This window comes from Choloepus didactylus, chromosome 2 (assembly GCF_015220235.1).
Source record: "Choloepus didactylus isolate mChoDid1 chromosome 2, mChoDid1.pri, whole genome shotgun sequence".
Classification (NCBI taxonomy): Eukaryota; Metazoa; Chordata; class Mammalia; order Pilosa; family Megalonychidae; genus Choloepus; species Choloepus didactylus.
The window spans coordinates 140,191,668-140,219,288 of NC_051308.1; the positions used below are offsets into that span (position 1 = coordinate 140,191,668).

General features: G+C 39.9%; 1 long non-coding RNA gene and 1 pseudogene across 1 annotated transcript; both read left to right on the top strand.

The window, feature by feature from the left end:
- Window positions 1-477: 477 nt before the first annotated feature.
- LOC119513475 lies at window positions 478-2,736 on the top strand (annotated as a pseudogene).
- A 14,115-nt stretch (window positions 2,737-16,851) lies between these two features.
- Window positions 16,852-27,621, top strand: LOC119526951. The gene is made up of 3 exons (XR_005215291.1): window positions 16,852-16,896; window positions 18,791-18,903; window positions 27,570-27,621. It is a non-coding gene; the product is annotated as an uncharacterized LOC119526951 (long non-coding RNA).

The window sequence follows — 27,621 nt, forward strand, 5'->3', positions numbered from 1 at the left end:
GCAAGAAGCTAAGCCGCACTTTCCACATTTAGTTTGGAAATCTCCTCAGCCAAATATCTAAGCTCATCATTTTCAAATTCTGCCTTCCATTGGACATCAGGACTCAATTTTACCAAGTTCTCTGCCACTTTGAAACAAGGATTGCCTTTCCTCCAGTTGGTGATGACACATTCATCATTTCTGTCTGAGTTCTCCTCAGAAAAACTTTTAGAGTCCATATTTTTACCAACAGTCTCTTCAAAGCAATCTAGGCCTTTTCTATCAAGCATCTCACAATTCTTCCAGAATCTTTCCATTGCCCATTCTAATTTTAAGAAAATTTCTGAGTAGACACTGAAAATAATTGCTTTGTTCATGTGCTCCCAATCATCCAGAGTTTTTTCCATGTCAAATTGGGATATAAGCCAATCTCTACATGAACACTAACTTATATCCCCTTTGTTATGCTGTAGAAAGTTAAGTAGCAGATTCATTGAATTAAAATAGCATCGATAGCTCTTGAGTCACCAAGCAGCCTTTCTACCAAATGCAACCAGGACACATTACCTTCCCACTTTGCTCTCTGGTACTTGCAGCTTGTTCCCTTCAAGATGCCTAAGGAAGTGCACCATGGAAAGGAGGACATGGAGACTCTCACCTTCCAGGCAAAGATTGCCCAACTTTTGTTCTCATCATCAATATCTTCTATTACAACAAGGAAATTTTCCTTTGGGAGTTGATCTCTAATGCTTCTGATGCTTTGAACAAGATTTGCTATGAGAGCCTGGCAGACCCCTCCAAGTTAGACAGTGGTATGGAGCTGAAAATTGACATCATCCACAACCCCCGGGAATGTACCTGACTTTGGTGGACAGAGGCATTGGCATGACCAAGGCTGATCTCATAAATAATTTGGGAACAATTGCCAAGTCAGATGCCAAAACATTTATGGAGGCACTACAGGCTGCTGCAGACATCTCCATGATTGGGGATTGATGTTGGCTTCAATTCTGCCTACTTGGTGGCAGAGACAGTGGTTATAATCACAAAGCACAATGATGATGAGCAATATGTCTGGGAGTCTTCTGCAGGGGGTTCCTTCACTCTTTGTTATGACCATAGATTACCTATTTGGCCAGTTTACCAAAGTGATCTTTCACCTTAAAGAAGACCAGACAGAGTTCTTAGAGGAGAGGCAGGTAAAAGAAGTGGTGAAGAAGCACTCACAGTTCACATGCTACCCAATCACCCTTTATTTGGAGAAGGAACAAGAGAAGGAAATCAGTAATGATGAGGCCAAGGAAGAGAAAGGTGAGAAAGAAGAAGGTAAGGATGATAAAGAGAAGCCGAAGATTGAAGATGTGGTCAGATGAAGAGGATGAGAGTGGTAGGGACAAGAAAAAGAAAATCAATAAGATTAAGGAGAAATAACTTGATCAAGAAGAACTGAACAAGACCAAGCCCATTTGGACCAGAAACCCTGATGATATCACCCAGGAGGAATATGGAGAATTCTACAAGAATCTTACCAGTGTTTGGGAACACCACCTGGCAGTCAAGCACTTCTCCGTGGAAGGTCAGTTAGAATTCAAGGCATTGTTGTTCATCCCCAACCAGGCCTCCTTGGACCTCTCTGAGAACAAGAAGAAAAAGAACAACATCAAGCTTTATGTCTGTCATGTGTTCATGGATCAGTTCACAGCTACGATGAACTGATACCAGAATATCTCAACTTCATTCATGGTATGGTTGTCTCTGAGGACCTGCCCCTGAACATCTCACAAGAAATGTTGCAGCAGAGCAAAATCTTGAAGGTTATTTGAAAAACATTGTTAAGAAGTGCTTTGAGCTCTTCTCTGAGCTGGTAGAAGACAGGGACAGCTACAAGAAATTCTATGAGGCATTCTCTAAAAACCTGAAGCTTGGAATCCATGAAGACTCCAGCAACCAGTGACACCTTTCTGAGCTGCTGTGCTACCAAACTCCCAGTCTGGAGATGAGATGCCTTCTCTTTTTTAATATGTCTCTCACATGAAGGAGACACAGAAGTCCATCTGTTGGTGAGAATAAAGAGCAGGTGGCCAACTCTGCTTTTGAGAAGCAAGTGCAGAAGTGGAGTTTTGAGATGGCATATGTGACTGAGCCTATATGAGCACTATGTGCAGCAGATCAAGGAGTTTGATGGGAAGAACCTGGTCTCAGTTACCAAGGAGGGCTTGGAGCTACTGATGAGGAGGAAGACAAGAAGAAAACAGAGGAGAGCAAGGCCAAGTTTGAGAACCTCTGCAGGCTCCTGAAAGAAATCTTGGATTAAAAGGTTGAGAAGGTGACAATCTCCAAAGGCTTGTATCTTCCCCTGCTTCATTGTAACTAGCATGTAAAGCTGGACAGCCAACATGGAGCAGAACCCAGGAATTCGGGGACAACTCTACAAATGGGCTACCTGATGGCCAGAAAGGACCTGGAGATCAACCCTGACCACCTTATTGTTAAGATGCTGTGGCAAAAGTTGAGACAGACAAGAATGACAAGGCAGTCGAGGACCTGGTGGTGCTGCTGTTTGAAACTGAGCTGTTCTCCTCTGTCTTCTCTCTCAAGGATCCCCAGACCCATTCAAATTGCATCTACCACGTGATCAAGTTAGGCTTGGGTTTTGATGAAGACAAAGTGACAGCAGAGGAACCCAGTGCTTCTGCTCCTGGTAAGATCCCCCACCTCCCCTTGAGAGTGGCAAACATGCTTCTTGCATGGAAGTAGAGTAGAAGTTTCTATCCACAAACCTTGTACCCAGTGTATAGTGTGCTCCTGGCTCCCACAGCAGCCTAAGTGGCACTGTTCCCACTTGGCTCCATCTACTGATGTCTAGTGGGTTTTTCCCCCCCTCTCTCCTGTCGTTGTGTCTAAGGCAGGATGCAAGAGCCATGAGCCTCATCCCATTTGGCAAGGGGATTGGATGTTGCATATTGTGAGGTGTTTTTTGTTTATTTTGTTCTTGAAGTTAAAGTGTGCAAATAAAGAAGATGCAGTTTTATACCCAAAGGATGGCATTGATAAACACTACCAAACTCATTTTTAAAATCAATAGTACTCCAGCAGGCATTTCCACTGGACATTTAAGTGAAAACTTGAATGTGACCCAGGAGCTCTTCCTGTTTTATTCATGTTTATTATTTAATTGTTGCATTTATAGCTTGACTGTGGCTACCTTAACTTGATTTCATGACCTGAGAAGTTGTCTCTCAAGCAATCTATACACCCAGACCCCAATATTAGAACATTCACTCAATTTGCAAGGAGAAATTGATGGTCTTGTCTCATAAAATAATAGTGGATTCAAATCTCCCTTCCAGGCAGCCACCAGGTTCTCCAGCAAAACTGAGTTTTCCTCTATGGTCTGCCTCCTCTATTCACATCTCTCTCCACCTCTTTCCCAGGATGGCTATTCTCAGAGAATGGCAGCAACTACCAGCCCTTATAGCAGCTACTTGAAGACAGTACAAAAATCCGGCTCTAAGAGGTTAGCAACAGTGTTTTCTGAATTACCATGCACATGCTCCTTTACCCCTACATTTCTCTTGCCCCCCATCCATTATGTAGGCCATCAAGGTCTGTAAAAACACAAAACAAAAGGCCATATCCAGAGGAATTCACCCTGGTTCCAGAGGAGAAAATATCCATTTGGTAACCCCTAGGGTTTATGGTATTTTTCCCCAGAGAATCAAAATCCCAGATCCTGGTCTGATTTGTGAAGCCATGGGAAAATCATGCATTCATCTGAGCTTCAGTATCTTTTTTAATTTTTTAAATGTTTAAAAAATTATTGTGAAATATTTAAGATATACAAAAAGGTATTTAAAAATATGACACCAATACTATGGAGGGATATGCGGTATGGGAGGATTTGGGTTTCCTTTTTCATAATTATTTCTTTTCTTGAGTAATGAAAATGTTCTAAAATTGATCATGGGGATTTATGCACAACTATATGATGATACTGTGAGCCAGTGATTGTATACTTCAGATGGTTTGTATGGTGTGTGAATTTATCTCAATAAAATTGCATTTAAAATATATATATATAAAATGGATATATATATATAATATATAATATATAATATATACACCTGTGAAATCATCACCTAGCTTTAAAAACAGCATAACCATTGCAGTTCATGCCCCCTGTACTCCTCCCAGATAGAGAAGATAACTGTTCTAGTTTGCTAATGCTGCCAGAATGCAAAACACCAGAGATGGATTGGCTTTTATAAAAGGGGGGTTATTTGGTTACACAGTTACAGTCTTGGGGCCATAAAGTTTCCTAGGTAACACATCAACAATCAGGTACCTTCACTGGAGGATGGCTAATGGTGTCCGGAAAACCTCTGTTAGATGAGAAGGCACATGGCTGGCATCTGCTCCAAAGTTCTGGTTTCAAAATGGCTTTCTCCCAGGATGTTCCTCTCTAGGCTGCAGTTCCTCAAAAATGTCACTCTTAGTTGCACTTGGGATATTTGTCCTCTCTTAGCTTCTCCGGAGCAAGAGTCTGCTTTCAACGGCCATCTTCAAACTGTCTCTCATCTGCAGCTCCTGTGCTTTCTTCAAAGTGTCCCTCTTGGCTGTAGCAGCTTGCTGCTTCTGTCTGATCTTATATAGTGATCCAGTAATTTAATTCAGACCCACCCTGAACGGGCAGGCCAACACCTCCATGGAAATTATCCAGTCAGAGTAATCACCCACAGTTGGGTGGGGCGCAAAGAATTACAATCTAATTAACACTGATAGGTCTGCCCACACAAGATTACATCAAAGATAATGGTGTTTGGGGGGACATAATACATTGAAACGGGCACAATAACCAATATCCCCAAATTTTTATTTATCTTTCACATGTATTTCTTTATATTTTTTCATAAGTTTTTATGCTAATCGATGTACAGAAGTATTTTGTATAATCAAATTAAAAATTGACCCGGAAAATGTGAAACAGGCAAGAATGACTTCGTTCAAAGCTATGTTCAGTACAGAAGGGAGACCAGAAGGCATTTGTGATAGAGAAATAGACTGGAAGACTAAGAGAATAGAGGGCTCCACTCAGCTGAAGCAGAGGGCAGGAGAGTTATTAAGGACTGGGATGGGCTACTGAAAGAGGACTAGAGTAGGAGGTCAAGAGGTGGAGCATGTCAGTTACATGATGTTATCTCCTGAATTTACACTGAGGTGAGGGAAGTCAGGGGCCTAGAATCAAGAAGTCTCCTAAAGTTCAGTCAAGCCAAGGAGAAGTTAAGGCTGTCTTGGTCAATGTTTTGGTTTGCTAAAGTTGTCGGAATACAATGAAGCAGACATGGATTGGCTGTTACAATGGGGATTCACTAACTTATAATTTACAGTTCTTAGGCCAAAACAGGATGACTCTGAAGACAGGCTGCTGGTATCCAGGATAACTCTGTCACATGGGAAGAAGGCACAAGGCCAGTGTCTACTGGTCCTTCTCTCCCAGGTTTCGTTGCTTTCAGCTTCTGACTTCAGTGGCTTCCCCTCTGTTTTCTGTGGGTCCTCTCTTAGCTTCTCTGGGGAGCTTTCTCTGTGAGCTTCTTTTAATTTCATCTCTATGTGTTTTATCCTCTTATAAAGGACTCCAGTAAGAGGATTAAGAATCCCCTTGAATGAGATGAGTCACATCTCAGTTGAAATAACATAATCAAAAGGTCCCACCTACAACAAGTCTATACCCACAGGAATGGATTAAAAGAACACGATCATTTCTGGGGTACATATAGCCTCCAAACTACCACAGTCAGTAACACAAAGCATGGGGGCTTTCCTAACCTGTACCTGTTTTCCAGGATTATAGGGTTTATGTTAAATTCAACATTGTCAGTATGTGTAAAGGGTACATTTGTATATTCATTAGCAATTTGCCTTTTCCCTCCAAGATTATGTTAATGAGTTATCTATATTGTTATGTGTAGTTATATCTCATTCATCTTCATGATTGTACAACATCCCATTATCTGAATATACCAAAATTTATCTAGCCATTCTCCTGTCAGTAGATACTGAGGGTGATTTTCAATATTATGCTCTTACAAACAATGCTCTTGTATTTTTCTCTTTGTGTGTATATATGAGCATTTATCTAGGACAGAGACTGTGAACCAGTAAGCTGACCACTTAGGCCACAAATGGATTATGGGTGTGCCAAGGAATATGTCACTCCAGCCCTCAGACTGGCCTGGGGTGACAGAGCCTCTCATTGGTCCATGGCTTCACCCTGTGCATTGTATCCTAGTGTGTGCTGTGAATTGAAGACCTGAAATCATCTCAGACAGGATTAGAATGGAGAGCATTCCTTACTGTCTACATTAACATGATTTTTCTATTTCATTGTCTTCATTAGCATTACTTTACTTAGCCATAGGTCTCTTGCCCAAGAAAATGATTTGATTGTTCATTATAAAAATGTCTTGAAAAATCCTTCAACTCTTCAATGGAAAGCAACCTAAGATTCTTCGAATTTCTTGCCTCAAAATTCTTACCTTGTTGTTTCCACTAATCCTGAACAATTGTATCAGGATCCTTACCCAATTCTAATCAAGTCCACACATTGAAAGGTACACCTTAAACCAGACTTCCAATTCTCAATAAATTCTCATCTTGCCTTCCTCTCTCCAAGTTACTGCCAAATTTCTGTGTAAGTCACATTCTTCCTTGGTGTGATAAACAAAAAACTCAGCTTTATCTCATCAGGTGGTGTTGGTGATATTTGGGGAATGGGCATTCAACAGGAATATTAGCATTTTCAACATGTGTCATGATGGCAAAAGCTTTGAGAAACATGGCCACAAGGTACTTATCTAGGTATGGAATGGCTAGGTCTTAAGGTAAGTGAATTTTCAACTTTACTATATATATTGTCAAATTGATTAATTTAAGCCTTGTTTTCTCATCTGTAAAATAAAGTGGTAGAGTAAAATACTGTTTAAATTATTTCTTGCTCTAAAAATAATGTTGTGATTTTCTAACTTATAACGGGAACTCATTCAAAGAACAAAGAGAACATTACAGTGATTCATATGTAGATATATGAACATAATAAAACCTCATCTTCTATGGTAAGGTATTTTAAAATGACTTTGATAAAGACAGAAAATGAAGCATAGAGAAGAAAAAATAACTATCAATATTTTCCAATCATCTAAGAAGTGGAAAAAGGAAACACATCACTAAGCTTTCTCCAGAATATCCTAAGAGCATACCTCCATATACAAGTTCTATTGATAGGATACCTATAGCAGGAATATCAAGTACATGGCATATATGCCAATAGCTCGCTTTTTCTTGCCATTAGCAGACATTACAAAGTAATCACAGCACAAATTCTTGCTGTTCCCCGAGTCCATTTCAGAATCCCTCTCAGTATAACATTCCAGACAGCCACTACTAGTCACCTCTGGTTAGCACTCAAGAGAACACCGACTATTCCCGGTTTATCCCAACTCCTCCAGTCCAAACAACCTGGGTTTATCTGCTGCCTCCCCCACATGTCATGTCCATTCCTATACTGGATATTCTGAGCATACTGTTTCTCCATCTAGGATGCTCTCTATCTTCACTTTGTCTATGCACAGGTTGAACTCAAATTGCATCTCCTCTGTGAAAGCTTCTTCTGTAACTCCACATCATGGTGAGCCGCCCCATTCATAAAATCTTAGAGGACCTCCAGCCTGAAACCATGGCCAGTGATTTGGAATTCTCCAAACATACGTGCTTCAGTTCCTTTACATATTTTTCCTCTCTTCCTCTCCTTTTTCAGCCTGGCAAACTCTCACTCACCCTTCAAGATTAAATTCAGGTGCTACCTCCCTTTTTGGAGCTTTTTTGAAAAAAAAAAAGCCTCTTTTTCCAAAAGTTGGGCATTCCCTGTCCTCAGTCCCAAAGCATCCTGTGCTTTCCTCTGGCACAGCAAGTATCACATTGCCATGTAGCTGTTTAATTATCTTTCTTCCCCAGAGACAGTGAGTTGGATGAGGGATTTGCATTCACATTTGTACCAGGTGCAGGGTTAGTAGTCAAGAAATGTATGTTGAATTAAAATGAAGTGAAATGAAATGAAATAAATTAGATTTACTTCAACCTATAAAATTAACCCAGTTTTTTTCAGGAAAATCTCAATTTCACTAAACTGCTTTATTTTACTGAACATAATTCATTAATATATTACTGCAATTTCATTTATATAATTCTGTAAGACTTTTCTGGTAAATAAATTCACAGATCAGGAAACAATCTTTCATCCGATCACATGTCCCCAGTTTGGGTGTGGGAAGTATTGTCACTGAATACCACATAATTGCATTTGCTATTGGAGGCTTTGTTCCTTGGGAGCATAACTTGCAGTTGCTCTCCTCCTTCCTTACCTCACCATGTAGCATCAGACTGATCCCAGAGCAAGCAGACAATAGACCCACTAGATGTTTGATGTATATACAGTCACATAAAAGAAAGGAAAGAAACAAGACCGTCTATTGGCATAAATAACCAGGAACAATCTCCCAAGTCAACTAACTGTGTAAAAGTACAAGGACAGGTGGGAAAAACCTGGCACCTTCATGCAAATGTCAGATGCTTAAGAAGGCACCAAAGAATAAAACTGTGGACTGATGAACTCTGGAAATACACAACACAGTTTGTCAAGAGTAGAAAGGGAATGAAATCAGTGTCTCCTTAAATAATTGTGTTGTTTTTTCTTTCTGTCAGTTCATTTTTTTTTAAAGGAAAACTGTCTGTATAGGAGTTGATGATGAAAACGAAGAGTAGCTAAGAAATAGGACATTTTTACTCCCTGTGTTGTGTTTTGCAGATACTGAATTTGGAGAAAGGAAACGATATTAGAATTCAAATGCTTTTGCCATAAAGATGATCAGCAGAAAGGATTTGCCTTAGCCCCCAAGGTTTAGGGATTGTATACTGTTACCCATAAAGAAGGAAGACTAACACTAAAATGGAATCACCAAACAATTATTGGATTGTGATCTATCAATATAAATTCACCAAAGGTAGCCAAAGTGACTGGATCAATAATTGTAAAGTCTAACTATTTGTTGCCTTGGAGACAGAATCGTTCACCCTTGTATGGAACTGATCAATTGTTCAGCAATCAAATTGCAAATAATGCTCTGGCTGGACTGTATACCTGACAGTTTTTTTTGGATACAAGAGTAATTAGAATTCTAGGCAGATTTCCTTTCACAGGAGGTTAGGGAGACTTAACTAACACAAAGGACTGAAGTATTATGCATTTGAAATTACACAGTTTTCTGCTTCCTTTGTCCTTTCCCAAATTCTCAGTTGCTTTCAGTAAAGTTGCATGCTTAATTATGTTTGTCTATAACCAGCAAGACTGCTAATTTTAATCCAGGAACTAAAGATAATGATTACAAATATAATATTTTAATCATTTATCAAGTAAATGCAATTTCTGAAAAAGCCGTATAGACCCTTCTTATCTTGTATTCTTTTGAAACAAGCATAAATACCTTGTTAGAGGAGTTCATTTTCAGGTGTTAACCAATCTGTCTCAGTCCTACATAGAGGTCATAAATGAGAATTTGAATAAAGGAAAATGTTACTGAAGCTGTTTGAGAAGCAAAACAAAGGAAATAGAAGGTTTAAGGAAACTGTAAGTGGTCCTTAAAATAAAGTGAATAATAACAAAAGCAAAATACTGGGGAAATCTCTTCCCTCATCTATAGTTTAGGATTGGAAGAATTACAAAGACTGAATAATTATGAGGAAAAAAACAACCTAAGAACTCCCAAACGTGTACCCATATTCTGCCTCATTCTTTTTATACTGAAGGAGATGACCCTCTTCCCTGAGACCAATTCTTTTACTAATACTTTGGAACCTACACTTGCCCCCTTCTCTGGAAACTTCTCTCCCCCATATAAATCATCTCCCTTTTACTTGGCTCTTTCCCATCAACAATTATACATGCTCAATTTTTCTGCTGCCCTTTTCATCTAATTTCTTGAAAGTGTAGTCCAACACACAGTTTCAGTTTGTCACCTCCTACTCACTAATAAACTCACTTCAGTCTGTTTCATGAGCTAACATGCCACTGAAATAGCATTTGACTTACATGTCAATAGATCCAATGGCCCATCAAATATTTATCTCCAGGCCTGACTTCTCTTCTAAACTCCCAAACAATATGTTCTACTCCCCACTGTGAAATCTCCAATTGAATGGCAAGGCATCTTGATCTCAATGTGTACTAGACTGAACTCATGATCCCCCTAAAACCTAATTTTCTTCCAGTGTTCTCAGATTCAGTGAATGGTACCACAAGTCAGAATCTGGCTTGAATATTTCTCCAATACGCCCACTGCTTACCATGTTCACTGCTACCCCCCAGTCAACACTACCATCATCTCCTACAAAGACTTTTACAATAGCCTGCCAAACTGGTCTTCTATACCCTAACCCTCTTCCAGCACATTGTCCAAACAGCAGCCTGAGTGACACTTTCACATCCAAACTCTGGTGAGGTTACTCCTTATAAATGCCACACTGACTTCCAACAAATCATAAAGATCAAATTCTTTACATAAGAATTTAGGTAATTACACATCTATTGAGGTCATTTGTTTAATATCTATCTCACCCACCTGCCTGAAAGCTCCATAGGAATAAGATCCAGATGTGCTTTGGCTCACCACTTTTTCCAAGGAGCCTAACTCAGTATTCAGTGCATAACGTCATTTAACACATATACATTCAATAAAGAAATGTCGTAAAACTATTTCACCTATATTTATCCTTCTGTCATTGAAACTGTGATAAAATATTCCATAATGGCTATTGGATGAGTCACATAACTTTGTGTGAAGGCAGGTGTCATAAATGAAGCACAACTGTCCGGGACACTGGAGGATGACCAAGTCCTCTATTTTAAGGAAAGGGATGGAGAATCTGTTGAACCAAGTTGAAACCTCCTCAGCAGAGATCCCCCAACAACAGTCACCATGCTCAGAGAGAAGCTACCAATGAGAATGTGTTGTGACCATAAATGTGCGGAAGAAATAAAAGGTCATGATCTTTTTTGAGTCTAATCCTCTCAGTTTACAAAGCAGATGAGTTTCAGAAAGATGAAGAGTTGTCCACCTTCCTATAATGTAGGTGCCTTGCTCTTAGGCCCAATAACACTACTTTATTTGTGCCCCTTCACATACCTAATAGTCGTCTCAGTTCTCAGAGGGCATATGATAGACTATATTAATTTAAAAGAGCACAGTAGGTACACAATAAATAGAATTCATTCAACAAATATTTATTCAATAATTTCTATTTGTTAGGCCTGGGCAGGTAATGGAGGACTGAAAACAAGACAAACATGATATTCCCTTCATGGAGCTTATATTCATTTAGGTAATTATAGATTGTGAAATTGCTATAAAAGAAATAAACAAGGCAGGGTGACAGAGAGGAGTGACAGGGGAGGAAAAAGCCACAGCCACCGTATTAGTTTTCCAGGCTGCTAAGACAAACACCACACAATGCATTGGCTTAAACAACAGGAATTCATTGGCTCACAGTTTTGATGCTGCAAGACTTCCTCCTGGGGTCAGTAGTGTTCTGGCTTGCTGGCAGTCCTTGGGCTTTTTGGGTTTCCTGTCACATGGCAATGTCCTCTTCTTTCTATTCCTGCTCCTCCCTGTGGCTTTCTCCCTCTATGTCTGAATTTCTTCTGCTTCTGTAAGACTCCAGTAATCCAGATTAAGGGGCAACCTCATTCAGTTGGACCACACCTTAACTAAAATAACATCTTCAAGGGTTCCTATTTACAATGGGTTTACACCCATGGGAATGCACATTGAGATCAAGAACATGTCCAAGTTAGGGTACATAATTCAGTCCACCACAGCCACTTCAGATAGACTGGCCAGAGCAGACCTCTCTGAGTAGTGACACTACAGTTTAGATGAGAAAGATAAGAGGCAGCCAATAGAAGGAAATACTCCCTCTATCCATACTCCCTCTATCCAGTGTATGGACAGATGTGTGGGAAAATGCAGACAAAAATTAAATGAAGGATAGGGTGGGGTGGAGGGGATGGAAAGTTTTGGGTATTCTTTCTTGTTTTTATTTTTATTTTGGAGTAAGGAAAAGGTTCAAAAATTGATTCTGGTGATGAACACACAACTATATGATGGTGCTGTGAATAACTGCACACTGTGGATGACTGTGGGGTGTGTGAATATATCTCAATAAAACTGTATTAAAAAATAAATGAATAATGAGAGGATGAGGGGACTGGGATATTTTGGATGTTCTTTTTTATTTTAAGTTTTATTTTATTTTCTTGGAGTAATGAAAATGTTCAAAGATTGTGGTGATGAATGCACAAGTATATGATGATACTGTGAACAACTGATTATGCACTTTGGATGATTGTATGTTATATGAATATATCTCAATAAAATTGCATTTTTTAAAAAAAGGCAGCAGCCAACCATGCAAAGGGAATGTGAGGGGTAATTCATTGGAGAGAGGGTTCCAGGCTGACAACCTGTGTTAAATCTCTGAGGAATGAAAGAACTCATCTTCCACAAGGAAAATAAGAGCAATGTGACTAGGAAGTGATGGGCACTAGGGAGCATCATATGGGATAAAGCTGGAGAGACAGGGAAGAGTCAAATCACCCAGAGCTTTGAAGCCTATTGTAAGGAGCTTGTAATTTGCTCAAAGAGCTACATATAGCCGTTTAAAGACTGTATTAGTTGGAAGTGGAATGGTGACGTTACCTGATTTTCATTTTTGAAACTATGGGGGATAAAAAGGGTTGTAAAGGGGCCAGCTAATGAACTAGTGCTGTAATTCATGCAGAGATAAAGTAACTTGAGCTAATGCGGTAGCAGTGAAGATGAAGAAGTAAATCTTTATACAATATATTTTGGGAAAGAGAAAGACAGGAAGGAGTAAGAATGCAGATGGAAATAATGATGAAGGAACTGAAGCCTTCAACAAATGAGTGATCAGGGGTCAATTTTAGAAAGCTTCTAGTGGGTGGTGTAGCTGAACTTGATAAGAAATGAGGAACTTGGGCTTTGAATGAAAAATGGAAGAGAAATTATTTAAATATTATCATGAGACACACGGAAGGATATTTATACCTTTCATAAGGCATGAGAGACAAAGAAAGAAGAAAAACAGCTTCCCCTGGAGGGGGCTGCAGGGAAAATGGTGTCAGAAGAGAACAAAGTAGGTTCCAATTAAAGTGAGGACATGAAGGGAATGTTCACAAAGAAATGGAGGTTGTTGATCACAGATCAGGAATTCTAGAAGACACAAGAATTGAGAGGAAGAGGAAAGAGGATGGATGGTTGGGGATCAATTCCATATATGAGAATGCACGCCCTTGGAATAACAGCAGGGAGTAAGCAAACTGGGACCTGAGGCATGACAGGATAAATCCTGAGCGGCTCATGAGAAGGAAGACAATAAAATTCAATCTATGATCCTAAAAACAGGGCTTGATGGTGTGGAAGCTTCTAGGTGACTCCTCCTTCTTGCAACTCATGGAATAATGGTCTGAGTGATGGGATCAGTTGGTGCCACCTCTCCATCCTGCCAGCATGTGGCTGGCATCCAGAGAAGTACTCTCTTAAGCAGGTAGAAACGGTGTTTTGGAGCTGCCATATTCTTACTGGATCCCACCTTCCTAGACAATATTGGTTATAATATGGATGGGCACCCGCGCCAAGCTGGGCCAACTAGAATCTATTCTTATATTTCCATTTAGAACAGGGAGCCTAAAATGTAAATGTAAAACTTGATATCCATGGACAACCAATTTTCCCATTATGCAGAAAAAGTAGCCTGAATGAGAATTGCTTCACTCTTTCTTGGATGTAATGAGCCAATAGATTTATCTCTTTGCCTAAGATAGTTCGAGTTGGGTTTCTGCCACCCAAAACCAAAAGAGTACTAACTTGAAATCAAAAGAATAATAACTAATGCACAAATTCTATATCCCACTGATGCTGACCATAGCAAGCCATAGTGTAATGGCCCCACACCCCATAAAATAAGCTAGTAAATTGTCTACTCATCAGTGTGAAAAAGCCATAAAAGTGAGAAATACTACTGCTACCTAATCCTACGAGGCACCTTCCAGATATATAATTGGCTTTGTACTGTACCAAGGGCTGCAGGATATATTAACACTTGTTTAATTGGTCCTGATAACAAGACATTGTATCTGATGAAGGTGAACTTGGGCTAGCTCTAAGACTAGGCAAAATCCCAATGAAGAAATAGCAGAGGTAGGGAAATTATATGGAGGAGAGAGGGAAAATAGCCAGCATGCTCTAGTGAGCAACTGATTTCAAAGGAAGAGTTGTGAGCATTGGGAAAATTCTACAAAGTAGTTTGCAGAAGCAGAATGAGCTCAATGAAGATTAATTTGGAGAGCCTGTACACCTGGAAAGCCAAGCTGGTAAAGGGAAAATTTTAAGATCTGGTCAGAGTAACAAGAAGTCAAAGGGATTTGAAATTATACCAAGAGCAGGAACCTAGGTCCAAAGGATAAATCAGAACCTAAAGAGAAATCGTCAAACCTCAATTTACTCATCTGTAAATGGACATCATAATAATAGCATATGACTCAGAATTGTTGTGAGGATTAAATAAAATAATGCAAGAAACCATTAGCAAGAACAAATAAGGGCAACTTACCTTTGTGGTACTTAACCCCATACCCGAAGACTGCCTGTCATCCCTTGCATTAAGAAGACCTATCAGAGGAGGGGAAACCCAGAAATGCAAAGGACAAGAGTTGAACCCAAGGTAAAGGGCCGAGGGCCAAAGAACCAAGCCTACAGGGAGCCATTTCCCTCATCTCTTGGGTGGTGAAAACATTAAGTTCCCATCAGAGAGATGGCTTTGAGTATTCGGCTTAAAGGGCTTCCCTGTACCCTATCTATTTACCAATATTCTCATTGGTCTTTTGGGGGTGTCAAGAATCCAGTACCTACATTCTTTTCCTATCTTATAGTGAGGCTTTGGGTAAGTCAGCTACAATGTTAAACATTTCTAGATATTAAATGAGTCCAATAATACTTGCCACGTGTCTTCCTCACAATGTCTTTGGAAGAACGGAGTGTGCTATAATTTTCTACAGCACTTTCTCTCCGAGGATCTCAAAGCATTTTATTTCTGTCAAGTGCAAATTTATTACATGATTAACAGCACTGCTTCATAAAGTGACAGAGAAAAGGATTTCACAGCCCCAAGTACTGAGCTGTCAAACTCAGCGTTCTCTAAATGCAATGACTTTGTCATACCATTACATAAGAGCGATACAATGGAAAGAAATTGATGAAAATTAAGACTGTTAAACTTGCTATTTGTTCCCAATTAAGAACTAAAGAATGCGTCCCAACTGCTGATTTTTCATTTGAGTTCATTAGAAAATCACACATGGATGGATTCATAATTACTCTTAAATTACAAGCACTAGTTTATTAATGTTACCAAACTGAGGAGCAATACAACTGTCTATGATATGTCAATTTCAAAATGCTGTGAAGCAAACTGTTACTCTGTGTTAATTATGTTGAACCTTTCACATTTTGGATTTTAAATGGTACTAACACTTTCACAGGCTTGAAACACTCTGCCCTTATGCTTAAAAAGGAGAAAAAAAACCTACCTAATACTCATTACCTAACAAAGGAGTAGACAGAGAACAAGAAACAGTTAATAGTATTTTTTTAAAGGATCATATGCCAAGCTGCATTATATTTCAATAAAATTTGGTTACAGAAGAAATTAACATTAGAATTTCTGTGCAAGAAAAAAAATGCAATGCTGGTTTTGGAAGTGCTCTTTTCCCAGTTTTTCTTGCTTGGGTATTTAAGCTGCAAGCTGATTAATTAGAGAAAGACTCTAATTACTAAATTTCTAAGTTTATACATGAATATTGGAGTGTGTACAATTTTTTAAAAAATGCAATTTGACATTTGAATAATAATAATGAATTTACTGGCCAATATAGAGAAAAAATGAGAGAAGCATAGCGTCTTTTAGAGGCTTGAGATAATTGTTTTGTCTGTGCCAAGATTTACCGAAACTGGATTTGTAATCACTAAAGAGGGCCCTGCAGAAAATAATTCTGTAATCTATAGGACCGTCCTAATTTTTACTAATTGACTATAACACCCACAATGAATTATAAAATTTTCTGACTTGGAGAAAGAAATAATATGATTATTAATACTCCAAGGCAATGAATCAAGCCAAGTGTCTTCATTGTACATAAAACAATGCCTTTCAGCAGTGACCAGAATGTATCCTAGCAACATAATAAGCTCTTCACTGAGAACAAAGGAAATAATATAATAGTTAAAGCAAATAGCTGTTCATCCCCAGTTTTCTATTTTCTTCTTGGCTCTGCTACTAATTTTCAGCCCTAGTAAGTCAGTAATAGACTTTAGTGTCTCCAGCTCTCTTCCCAGAAAATTAAAAAGGATATGTTGTGGCATATTTAGCAAGAGCAAAGATCTGGAGTAGGTTAAATAATATTAATTTAACTCAAATTTGAGGTCAATAAAAAAGGAAGAAAGGTAAATGTCAAAGAGAATCCAAACTTTCCCTTACCCGCCGACACTGTATTCCACAAAACACTACTTGTTCTTTTGCTAGTCTCCTGAGACCAGCCTTTAAATACTCATTATAATGTATTTTCAAAACCCAGCCGCAGGAAGCAAGAGCGTCGGTGAGTTTTCCGTGTTTCCCTTCACTCTCCTCACTGCCTGTTCCCCTATTCTTCCTGCACAGTGGGATTTCAGGAGCAAATTGAGGGCAAGGAAAAGATTCTGGTGCCTCATCTGACATCCTTCTGGGTTCCGCTCCGTAAGTAGCTCCCCTACTGTTAGAGCCACCTTATTACAGAAGGGAGAGGGTAAGCCAGGTCTTGGAAAAGTGGCTTTTCCAAGCAATGTTTCCCCTGGCTCATTCCCACCTATGTATGGATGCCCCATCTATGGATGTCAATGAAACCCACTGCATTTTTAATCCATTCCTGGGCATGACTTAAAAATATACTATCTGAAAGCATTTAGTGAAATTTTAATCTTTTTTTAAGAGAATTCAAAAAAAAAAAAAAAAAGAAAAAGCGTCTCTTTGCCCCTCACCAAAGTGGGGGGGGGGGGTTCATTACCAAATAGTCAAACCCCAAACATTGCAACAAGCCTGAGATAATTCAGCTATAAAAACTACCAAAAGTCTCTCCTAGGTGGTCATTCACAGCATTCCATTCAGCAGATGAAAATTTGCTCAGAGAGAAGCAAAGCACTCATTTACAAATTAGTTCCCCTGCAGTTAATATATTGTTGCTAGGATTTAATGTTCTCATTATCTTTCATTATTTACAGCTAATGTATTAATATCCAGGAAACGTTTCTTCTGAAAATGATTTTAATCTTCTTATTTAGCTTGTTCTAAATGCAACCACTTTGCCATAATGAAACAGCTCCCCCTAATTAACTGTTCATGGGGAGCCCCACTACCCTGCAAGGAAGTTATTACTAATGTGAAGTGTTCAAAAGTTCCTGGTAGGGGTGCCTGGCTGTCAACAGGAATTGTCACATTCTATCAATTCCTTCATAACCATGAGCTTGGGTTCTGAGTAGCAATACCTTCTAAACAGGTTCTTTAAAACCTGCCCAAATGAATATCTATATGTCCCAAACAGGATCCCTTTGTTCCATGTCTATGACTACAACAGTCAACACCAGAAGCATGTTTATTAAATCAAACACCTTTTATTGAAATACTTACCAAGAAACCATCACTGTGCAGCACTAGAGATTAAAGGATATAAACCACAGTCACAAGTCTCAGAAGCTCACAGAGGAAATTCCACAGGAGAGTTATTTCCAGAAAAAGTTGTAAATAAAATTCCCATGCACACAAAAATCTCATAAAACATTACAAGATTAAATACCAAATAAGTAGATGAGACAGTTCAGAACAGGAAGACATCACTGTAGATTAGAATGAACTGGGAAGGCTTTGCAATTTTAAAGATGCTTAGACAAAATCTTGCTGAAAGGGCAGGGTTTGAGTGGTTACAGATAGAGGAGGGCATTCTTAATATCTGCAAGTCACTCACTTAATGAGTACCTATTAGGTATCAGGCAATCCACTCGGGGCATTACCTACGCTAGCTCTTTACTATTTCAAGACACACAACAGGTAGGTTTTACTTCACAATTCCTTCAAAGGAACACTGAGGCATAGAGAAGTCTCACAGCTAATTAGTGGCAGAGTCACAATTTGGACATACTCTGATTCCTAAGTCAGTCTTTTGACTCTGCTGTCCTATGTCCTCTTTAATGTTAGGTGGATTGAAACTGAGTAAGAAAGAACAGGAAAACAATCTTCTTTAAGTAGGTAGATTTGACTACAGGAATGGGCCCAAGATAAGGACAGAAAGGGGGACTGTGGAGGTTCTTCAAATGCCATGCATGATGGAGTCATTGAGGAGTTTAGAAAGCTTGGTTTGGTTGTCAGATCAAGATTCATTAGAGGAGAAAAGACTGGAAGTAGGGAGAGAATCTGAAAGACAAATAATTCAACAGATATTGCAGTGCTCCATGTGTGATGGGATAATGGCTTGCACCCAGGCAGTAGTAATGGAAATAGGCAAAAGGAATGGATGTGAGAAACACTACAAAAGAGCAATCAGCAGGATTTGGAAACTGACAGAGACCAGCCAGCTTTTCTGCATGTGCTTTTCTTCCAGGTCCAGGATACCCAGCTAAACTATGTTTCCCAGCTACCCTTGCAGCTATGTTGGCCATGTACCTGAGTTCCAGTCAAAAGAGTGTGAACAGAATTGAGCAGCACCACTTCCAGGTCTTATCCAAAAAGCTTCCCACACATGATCTTCCCTGTACTTTTCCCCTACTTCTGGCAACCACGAAGCCTCTGAAAGGATAGAGCCAAAGGGTGGAAGGAGCCTGGATCAGGTCCCTGCACAGTGTTCAGAGGAGAGTTGTATACTGACCAGGAATACCTGTTTGGGACTCCATATAATTGAGAAAAGAACTGCTGTCATGTTTGAGACATTAGCCATGCTGTTATTACTTCTTATCACAATTAGCATTAAATCAGCAACAAATCAGACGTAGAGATAGTATTAAGCTAGAAATATCATGCTAATGATTTGCACCTCAGTGCCTGGAATGGCCATTTTTAATAGGATATTAGTAAAGGGTAAATAAAGAAGTGGGAGTTGGAACAGAAGATGATGATTTTGCTTAAAATAAGTGAAAAGGAGGCAATAGTGGAGCAGCTAAACTGAAATATCCACTGAGTGGCTCATGTTATGGGGAATATAGGTCAGGGATAGCATAAATATTTGGGTGCTGCTGCAAATGATGATAGTTAACATCATAGTCTCTGCTGGGCTCCCAAGTGCTTGTAAAGAGGAGGCAGGGGCAAGATACCCACAAATGTGGGAAGGGAACCAAGGAGTGAAACATCATGAAAGATTAGTGAGAAGAGAGCTTCAAGAAGAAGGTGGTCAAGTTTGGGGGGTGGGGGTGGGGAATAAGGATGGAATTGTAGGATGGAAGAAGGCCCATGCTCACCAGCCAGAGTCTGGGGTTACCACACCCAAATTTCTTTACACAACAAAAGAACAAAATTATTTTGTACATGAACGCAACCTAAGACCCCAACCCCCCCATGAATTGCCTTTGGTTCAGAAGGGGAGAAGGGAAGGAAAATGAGACCTTATGATACTCAGGTAGTGGAGAGGAAGATAGAACTCACAGCCATAAGCTAGTGAACCTAAATAAGGTTACTTGAGAGGGATCATCATACATTTGAAAGAGATCACAGTATTTTTCAACTTAGAGTCTATAATGTTGTTACAGTATTTGACCATGGAAGAAAATCATTAAAGATCTCTGTTAGGTACTTTTTTGCCTTTTATAATATATGACACAAAGTTCTGTCAATCATGGGAGCTGCTCTCCTTTTTATAAGAAGTGAACTACCAAAGAGCCATTGGATTTGGGGACTAGATATCAGTGAAGCTCCAGTTTGCTAATGCTACTGTCATACAAAATACCAGAAATGGATTGGCTTTTATAAAGGGGGTTTATTTGGTTACAAATTTACAGTTCTGTGGCCATGAAAGTGTCCAAACTGAAGCATCAACAAGAGGATACCTTCATTAAAGGAAGGCCAATGGCATCCGGAACACCTCTGTCAGCTGGGAAGGCATGTGGCTGGGGTCTGCTGTCTCTTTGCTCCTGGGTTTCAATCAAAGTGGCTTTCTCCAAAAGGTCTCTGGGCTTTTGTCTTAGCTCCTGTCTCACAGCCCCTGTGCATCCTTGCTTCTCTCTCCCAGGGCATCTCTCTGTAAGCACCTGGAGGTCCTCTCTGGGGCAAACTCTGGGCTTCATCTCTTAGCTTAGCATCTCCAAACATCCTTCTGTTCACATCTCCATGCATCTCCAAGTGTCAGCAAGCATCTGGATTGACTCTTAGCTCTCTTAAATACTCCAGGAAACTAATCTAGACCCAACCTGAATGGGTGGGGCCCACACCTCCATGGAAATAATTCAATCAGAGGTTCCACCCTAATCAATGGACTAATCAGTCTGCCTCCATCAGACTGCATTAAACAATATGGCTTTTCTGGGGGATGTAATATATCTAAACCGGCACAGTGCATCACAGAAAAGTGGGGAGGACAGAACCTCTCTGTAGTGGAGGAGTGAGATGCCCTCAAAATCCAGGCATGTATATGAATTGACAAAGGCAGATGTATATTTTTGCATATTTTTGTGTGTATATAGAAGGATACATACTAGGTTGTTGACATGGTGGAGGGTGACACGGGGATGGAGGAGCCAAGAAAAGAAAGAGAAAAAGAAAAAAAATTGCACTAAAAAAAAATCTATGATATTATTGCATTTATGCTTTGAAAAAAATTATACATGTATAAACATTTATAAAACTAAATTAAATTTAAATTGGAAGTAGTGGATATATACCACTCATTTTAAATGTTTGCCAGTGAAAGGAAAGAACAAATTAGAATGTAAATTATAGGGGAAGATTGGGCAAAGTGAAGGTTTTAACAATTCAATAGATGAACTGTCAATTATCTTTTATATCAATTCTTATGAGTTATATGAGGAAGTCAGTTGAATTTAATATTCATATGATTATTTTTCTTTGAAGAAAAAAGCTAACAAAAGTAGCAATCCATTTTTTAACTATCTTATTTGCTCTATCATTTACACTGAACTGGTTTCACAAACCTAAGACTATTAGGTTTAAATTCAATCAATTATTAAGCAAACTGCTTTTAAGTCATAGGATGCTAGTCACCATCACTAACCTAAAGAGGAAATCATTAGCTTCAAACCCATTTTACAGATAAACAAAGGCTGTTCCATAATTCAGATGTTTTTAGCCTCCATCCTTTGTGGAATCCACTGTGCATTCTTGGAACTGTCAGAAATAAAGTGGTACCTGTAAGGGAATAAACACTCATTCGGTTCTGGAGGAGAAAAGAATTTATTTATGATCTTGCAAGATAGGGCACACAGCCAAAAATATGGTGGGCTGGCGTGCTAGAGGAAGAACATGGTGATCTTTTAATCTCCTATTCCTAATGTGCAAGTCCCTCCCATTTCCCCACTGGCTGGGTACTACAGAGGTTACAGCCCATCCAAGAGAACTAACTAGCACGTCTTTGAGATTTTAATTTGTACAGCCTATCCGAGAGAGCCAACTAGCTCATTACTGAGATTTTGAATTGTACAGCCTATCCAAGAGAGTTCATTCAGTTTAAATTTCCTGCTGGGAGTTCCCACCTCTGATTTTACCCCATATCTCTTTACATTCCAGTAACCATGGTTACTTTTCCATATAAGGAGCTGGCGCAGATTCTTTCTCTCTTCCCTTTACCACAGGGCTTGTTTAAGCTGGTTCTGCCACCATTTTCCCTATTCCTGCTGTCTCTATGTGAAAGCTAAATTTAACCCTTTCTAACAGAACTGAGAATTTTGCCAATTCTGAGCCCTCAAGCAATGCTTGTTACTACTAATATAATTATGAATCAAAAGAAGAAAAGAAAAAAAAAAAGAAGGCTCCTTCTGAGCAAATTCCCAATCCACTGTGATGTAATGAAGCTCACTGGATGGATCCTAAGAAACAAATTCTCTCGCCAAGTGTAGGTACCGCTTCCTGGGGTAACTTGGCTATTATCCCTGCACTTGCAGCTCTCTGAAGCAGTCAGTTTAGATAGCTTCAAGCCACTTGTTCTATGAGACAAACCCTCAGAATATCAAAGTTGGGACTCAGAGAGATCATCTAAGTCAAGCCCCTTCAACTTCTGGGTTCTCTCTCCCTATCATCCAAGCCTTTACATCTGCTGAGGGTCAAGACCTAGATGCAAAACTGGTCCCCACTCTGCCCCTTCTTGGCTAGGTGATCTTGAACCCAGGACTTAACCTTTCTGTACCTAAACTTCTCTATAAAATGATCTCAATACTGCTACCCAGAAAGCTTATGTAATCTCTAAGTGTCTCTTCAGATATCTGACTTCCCAGTCTCCAAAATGTTCCGGGAACTTCTCTACCAAACTGGGAAAATTATAGAGAGACTTTTCTAAAATATTTTTACCATGAGAACCCTCATCTATCATTTGAAAACATTAACACCCTTTCCCCATTATAGCAGGTACATATTTTGTATCTGTTGACTGGGGAAACAATGACCAAAATCTTTTACTAATTTAGTTGCTTTTTAGAATAAATTTGCATTTGGAATAGCATCTATACACAGAAGAAAAATAGAATTAACAATCTGTGGGAATAGCATCTATTCAACTATGGGCAACACTGATTGTCTAATAGTTTTGCCACTCCTTGCAATAATGTTGAGACCATTCTGAAGATGTTCAGCCCTCAGTTTGGGAATCATTGACCAGAGTTATTTAACTAATTGGGTAATTATCCTCAGAAAGTTAATTTTTCCTATAGCTTCCTCATTTAATGAAATGGAATGTTAAAGGAACCACACGGAAAATTGGTCTTATTTGATGTAGGCACTGTGGATTACAAATATAGAGATCCTTAAGTCACCTTCCTAGCACACCTGTAGAAGGGGCACTTCCCAAATCTGGGTTCATCACTCGGCACAGCCAATAGAAGTCACACCGAACCAGGGTGAGAAAGAAAAAGGGTTTATTTATGCCCGCAGGAGACAGGGGAAGCTTTCCCAAATCTGCCTCCTTGAAGTGTTTTTTCAGTTGGCTTTTACACAGGTTCAGAGACAAAGAGAGACAATCATTTAATTAACATGCAACAAGAGTGACAGATGAAAGGTTTGTCTATATCTGGGATGCTTGGGGCAATTTCCCCCAAACCTGATTCCTTAATTGGCTAAACCCATTAGAGCTGGACAAAGAGAATTAATCGTTTTAGTTAACATGTAACAAAGGATTGGGGAATTTCAGTAATTTAGTTATTTCCTATTTCCTTTAGGAACTAGGTGACACCTGTGGAGATGCAAACTTTACATTTAGATATTTTTGCAGACTTTACATCTTGCTCTTTTGGGAGGCTAAAGGTTTTCACCCCTTGCCTACTTCCTGTTTTAAGATTACGTTTAAAAGCTGCTTTAGGTTACATTTTAAGGTTAATTTAGAATTTCCTGCTTGCTTACAGTTTTAAGGCTGTATTTTAAAAGTCACTGTTTCACACCTAGCACAACTGTATTCTGATGAAGAATTTAGAAATTATTTGCTTAAAGGGCAGAACTCTTGTTTTGTTGTTTGCTAGTTTTCCCTTCTGAAAGGCCTCATTAAGCACAAGAAGCTGAACAGCAAATTTAAAAAAAAAAAAACAACAAAAAAAACGCAGCAAAACTGCCTCCCAAAATCCAAGAGTTCAAACGAGAGTGCATACAAATTGCTGCGGTCTCTCTTTTTTCAGCCTAGCAGCTATTATTCCTGCTTCGATGTGACTTGCATGGCAAACAATGGAACAGAATACAGAGACAAAGAGCCGGCACTGTGAAGACAATAAAGCCGCTGTTTACGTTTGCTTCGGTGATCTACCAGGCTCCTCACTGCCTAGCAAATTTCTTCCACACATTGCTGTCCATCACATAGGCAGCTTTTAGGAACTGAAAAAAAAAAAAATGAGAAAAATTAATCAGTTGTCATAGAAACAACAGCAATATGTGCCACCTTAGTGCAAGCAGATAGGAGGCGGCTTGCTGCTGCTGTTTGGCTATTTTCCAAGGTCCCAGGTTGAGAAACACTGACGAGCTTAAAAGCGAGCCACTGAATTTCTGCCAAACAAGCAAATCTGTATACACCCTTCAAGTAGGCTGTCAAATATTTGCCTGGGATTGAGGGTTAATTAAAATATAACCCTGAATGAAAGAATACTTTGGGGAAGACAAGGTCCTCAACCCCAAATTCCCCTCGCTGAGGTCTAATGAGGCAGTTGTAACCTTTGTGTACCTGGGTGGTCCTATGGGTTGCTGCAGGGAGCAAGGCGTGAAACCCACAGTCTGATGGGATCAGTTCTCATCGTGGAAGGATGTAATCATTTCTATGAGACTGTAATTATGCTGGTGATTAAGGTTAGCATTAGGAAAGGAAACGTCCCAAAGCTGAGGCTGGGCTGCCAAAGATCATGCTAGCAGAGTACAAGGCCACGTGGCTGTGGCTTTCCTTCAATTTACGGTCTTTTTAAGACAGCTGCAAAATGGTTTTCCTCATAAATCATTAGGCCAACATGAAATAGTAACCCCCAACCTTCAGCAGTGAGCTCTAAATGACTGGCAGTCCCTGGTGGCTCACCCAACCAGAAAGTGTGCATCTGAGAGATATGACACTGCAGCCTTAAATATATTATGCTCATGTAAAAATGCTGTTCCCATGGGTTCATGGAGAAGAAATTCCTGTTAGCAGAATTTGGGGGGACAGGGGTGGGAGTGGGGGTGTCTTTCTCCCACTCTATGCTAATCCTACTAGTGAATCTTGAGACTAAGAAGAGCTAAGGGTTGCAGATACAGAGCAGTAGCCAGTATCAGAAACTTAGGGCTTGGTGGTGAAGTCATGGATAGTGCAAGCTGGGCAGTAGATCTGTCACCAGGCAGGAGGTCAGATCCAAGTTAAAGCCAGATGAAACCAGATTGCCGTGAGGTTAGGATTTACACAGAAGAAGATAGGAGTCCACATAGGCAAGAACAAGGAGATTGCCAAAGGCTTCCTTGGGCTGGAGCTCTGCAGAATCCCAGAATAGACAGAAGAGTGGATTTGAGGCTTAATCTGAGGCAGAATTCATTCAACAGCTTTCCACCTGTCCCTGCTAGGACAAAAACAAATCACACACCCGATCCGTTGGATTAGGTATAGCTGCATAAGGCAGAAAGTGAAAAAGAGCACTGGCAAAAGCCAGAGTTTGGCAGAACAGGGCTGCTGTGGTGGCTTTATGTTATTCGGGGTCCCAGGCTCCTTTCTGCTATCCATTCCACCTCTAAGCTGAGGTCGTCCTCACAGCCCATGTAAAAAGCAGAAATAGATCATTTTAATTAACTAGAAGTCTCTGCCAGTCAGGATATTTCTTTTTGGATTTTCTGATGAACCCCTTCAACTGTGTCAGTCAGGGTCACACACTTTGCATCAAGCCTAACTTTGTCGAGTTCTTTGTCCCCAAGGTAAAGCACTGTCTCCCCCAGCCAAGGTAATACTGGAATCATAGGCCCAATGAAAGGTAGGACGTTTAAGGAGCTCCTACTATCAGGAGAAACCCTGGATGGTAAAACCCCAGCAATGAGTTCTCATCACCCAGGGACTCAGTTAGTTTCAGAGAGGCCTCTGGCTTGAACTAGTCTGGGTTTACACTAAAGACAAGTCAAGCCTGGCTCCTGTGAAAGTCTAGGACACCAGTGTCATAGCCAGAACTAGGCAAGCAATGGGATTCATTCACTGAATGAGTATTTACTCCCTATAATCACTTCCTTATGTTTGGGAGATGGAAACATGAGAAGTTTCCCTGCCTCTGGAGATGCTTTAAATCCTGCCGGTGAGACAATATGTAAATGCTAGGCTAAAGAACAGTGTGATAACTGTGACATTAGGTGACACTGGTACACTATGGTAGGTTCTTCTAAATCACATGAAGGGCAAAGGAAGACTTATTAAGGTGAAATCCTACTGGGTTTTGAAAGGCGAGTATAAGTTAGGCTAGTTGAAGAAACCAGAGAAGTGTTCCATGCAGGGGGAACAGTACAAACACAGTTGCAAACACAAAATAAAATGTTCAAGAAGATTGTCTTAGTTTCCTAGAGCGGCCATAACAGAGTACCACACACTGGGTGGCATAAAACAAAATAAATTTATTGTCTCACAGTTCTGGAGTCTAAATGCCTAAAATCAAGATGTTGGCAGGGCCTTGCTTCTTCTTAAGCCTGTAGGGAAGAATTAGTTCCATGCTCTCTTCTGGCCTCTGGCAGTGGTTTGTGGCAATCCGTGATATTCTCTGCCTCATTCATCATATGGTGTTCTCCTTCTGTCTGTCTGTGTGTGCCCAATTTTCCTCTTCTTATAAGGACACCAATCATATTAGATTGGATTCCACCCTAATCCAGTTTGGCCTCATCTTATCTAAAACATCTTCAAAGACCCAATTTCCAAATAAGGTAACATTCACAGGACTGGAAAGTTAGGATTTGAATATATCTTTGGGGGACATAACACAACCCATAGCTGGTGTTTCAGCTTGGTTGGAGTATAGTGTAAAAGTGAATGGCTAGAGACCCAAACTTGAGTACTGATAATAGTTAACACCTATATAGTGTTTATCCAATGCCAAAAACTATTCTAAATCTTAAGATATATTAACTCATTTAATCCTCATGGCAAATCTATGAGTAAATATCTTATCCCCATTTTACAGATAAGGAAACCAAGGCCAAGAGAGAAGATCACACAACTAGCATGTGACAGAGCCAATATTTGAATGTAGGCAGTCTGATTCCAGAGTCTATGCTTTGAAACACTACACCAGACTGCACCATACTACAGTCTAGTGAGTGACTACTGTGACTTGGGATTTGAAGTTTATTGCAAAGGCAGTGAGGAACCTTTAAATCAAATGGAGATAGTATCAGATTTTGTCTTTAGGAAGTTACTTTGGAGGTTGAGTGAAGAAGTTCTGAAAGGGGTGATGCTAGAGAAATGGGCCAAACCAAGGACAGCTGGAACCTGAAAGCATATAGATCTCTTTGGCTGAAGTAAATACTAGGAAGAGGTATGAATTTCAGGGTTTCAACATCATGAAGTCCAGTTGTTCCCAACAGGGGAAAGTCCAAGCAGGCAACTGGAGCATTGCATCTGGGCAGCAATTTGTATCAGGAGGACCCAGGAGCAGGCACCCAGAGTAGCATCCAACATTCTGGAGCAAGACTCTAGTCTTGGGGTGACTGGGCATGGAGCAGGTGAGAGAAGGTGATTTTTAAGTTCCTTAATTTATCTGTAGGTACTGAGCAGAGAAAGAAGTCAACAGATCAGGCCCTATGGGGAGTCAGCAC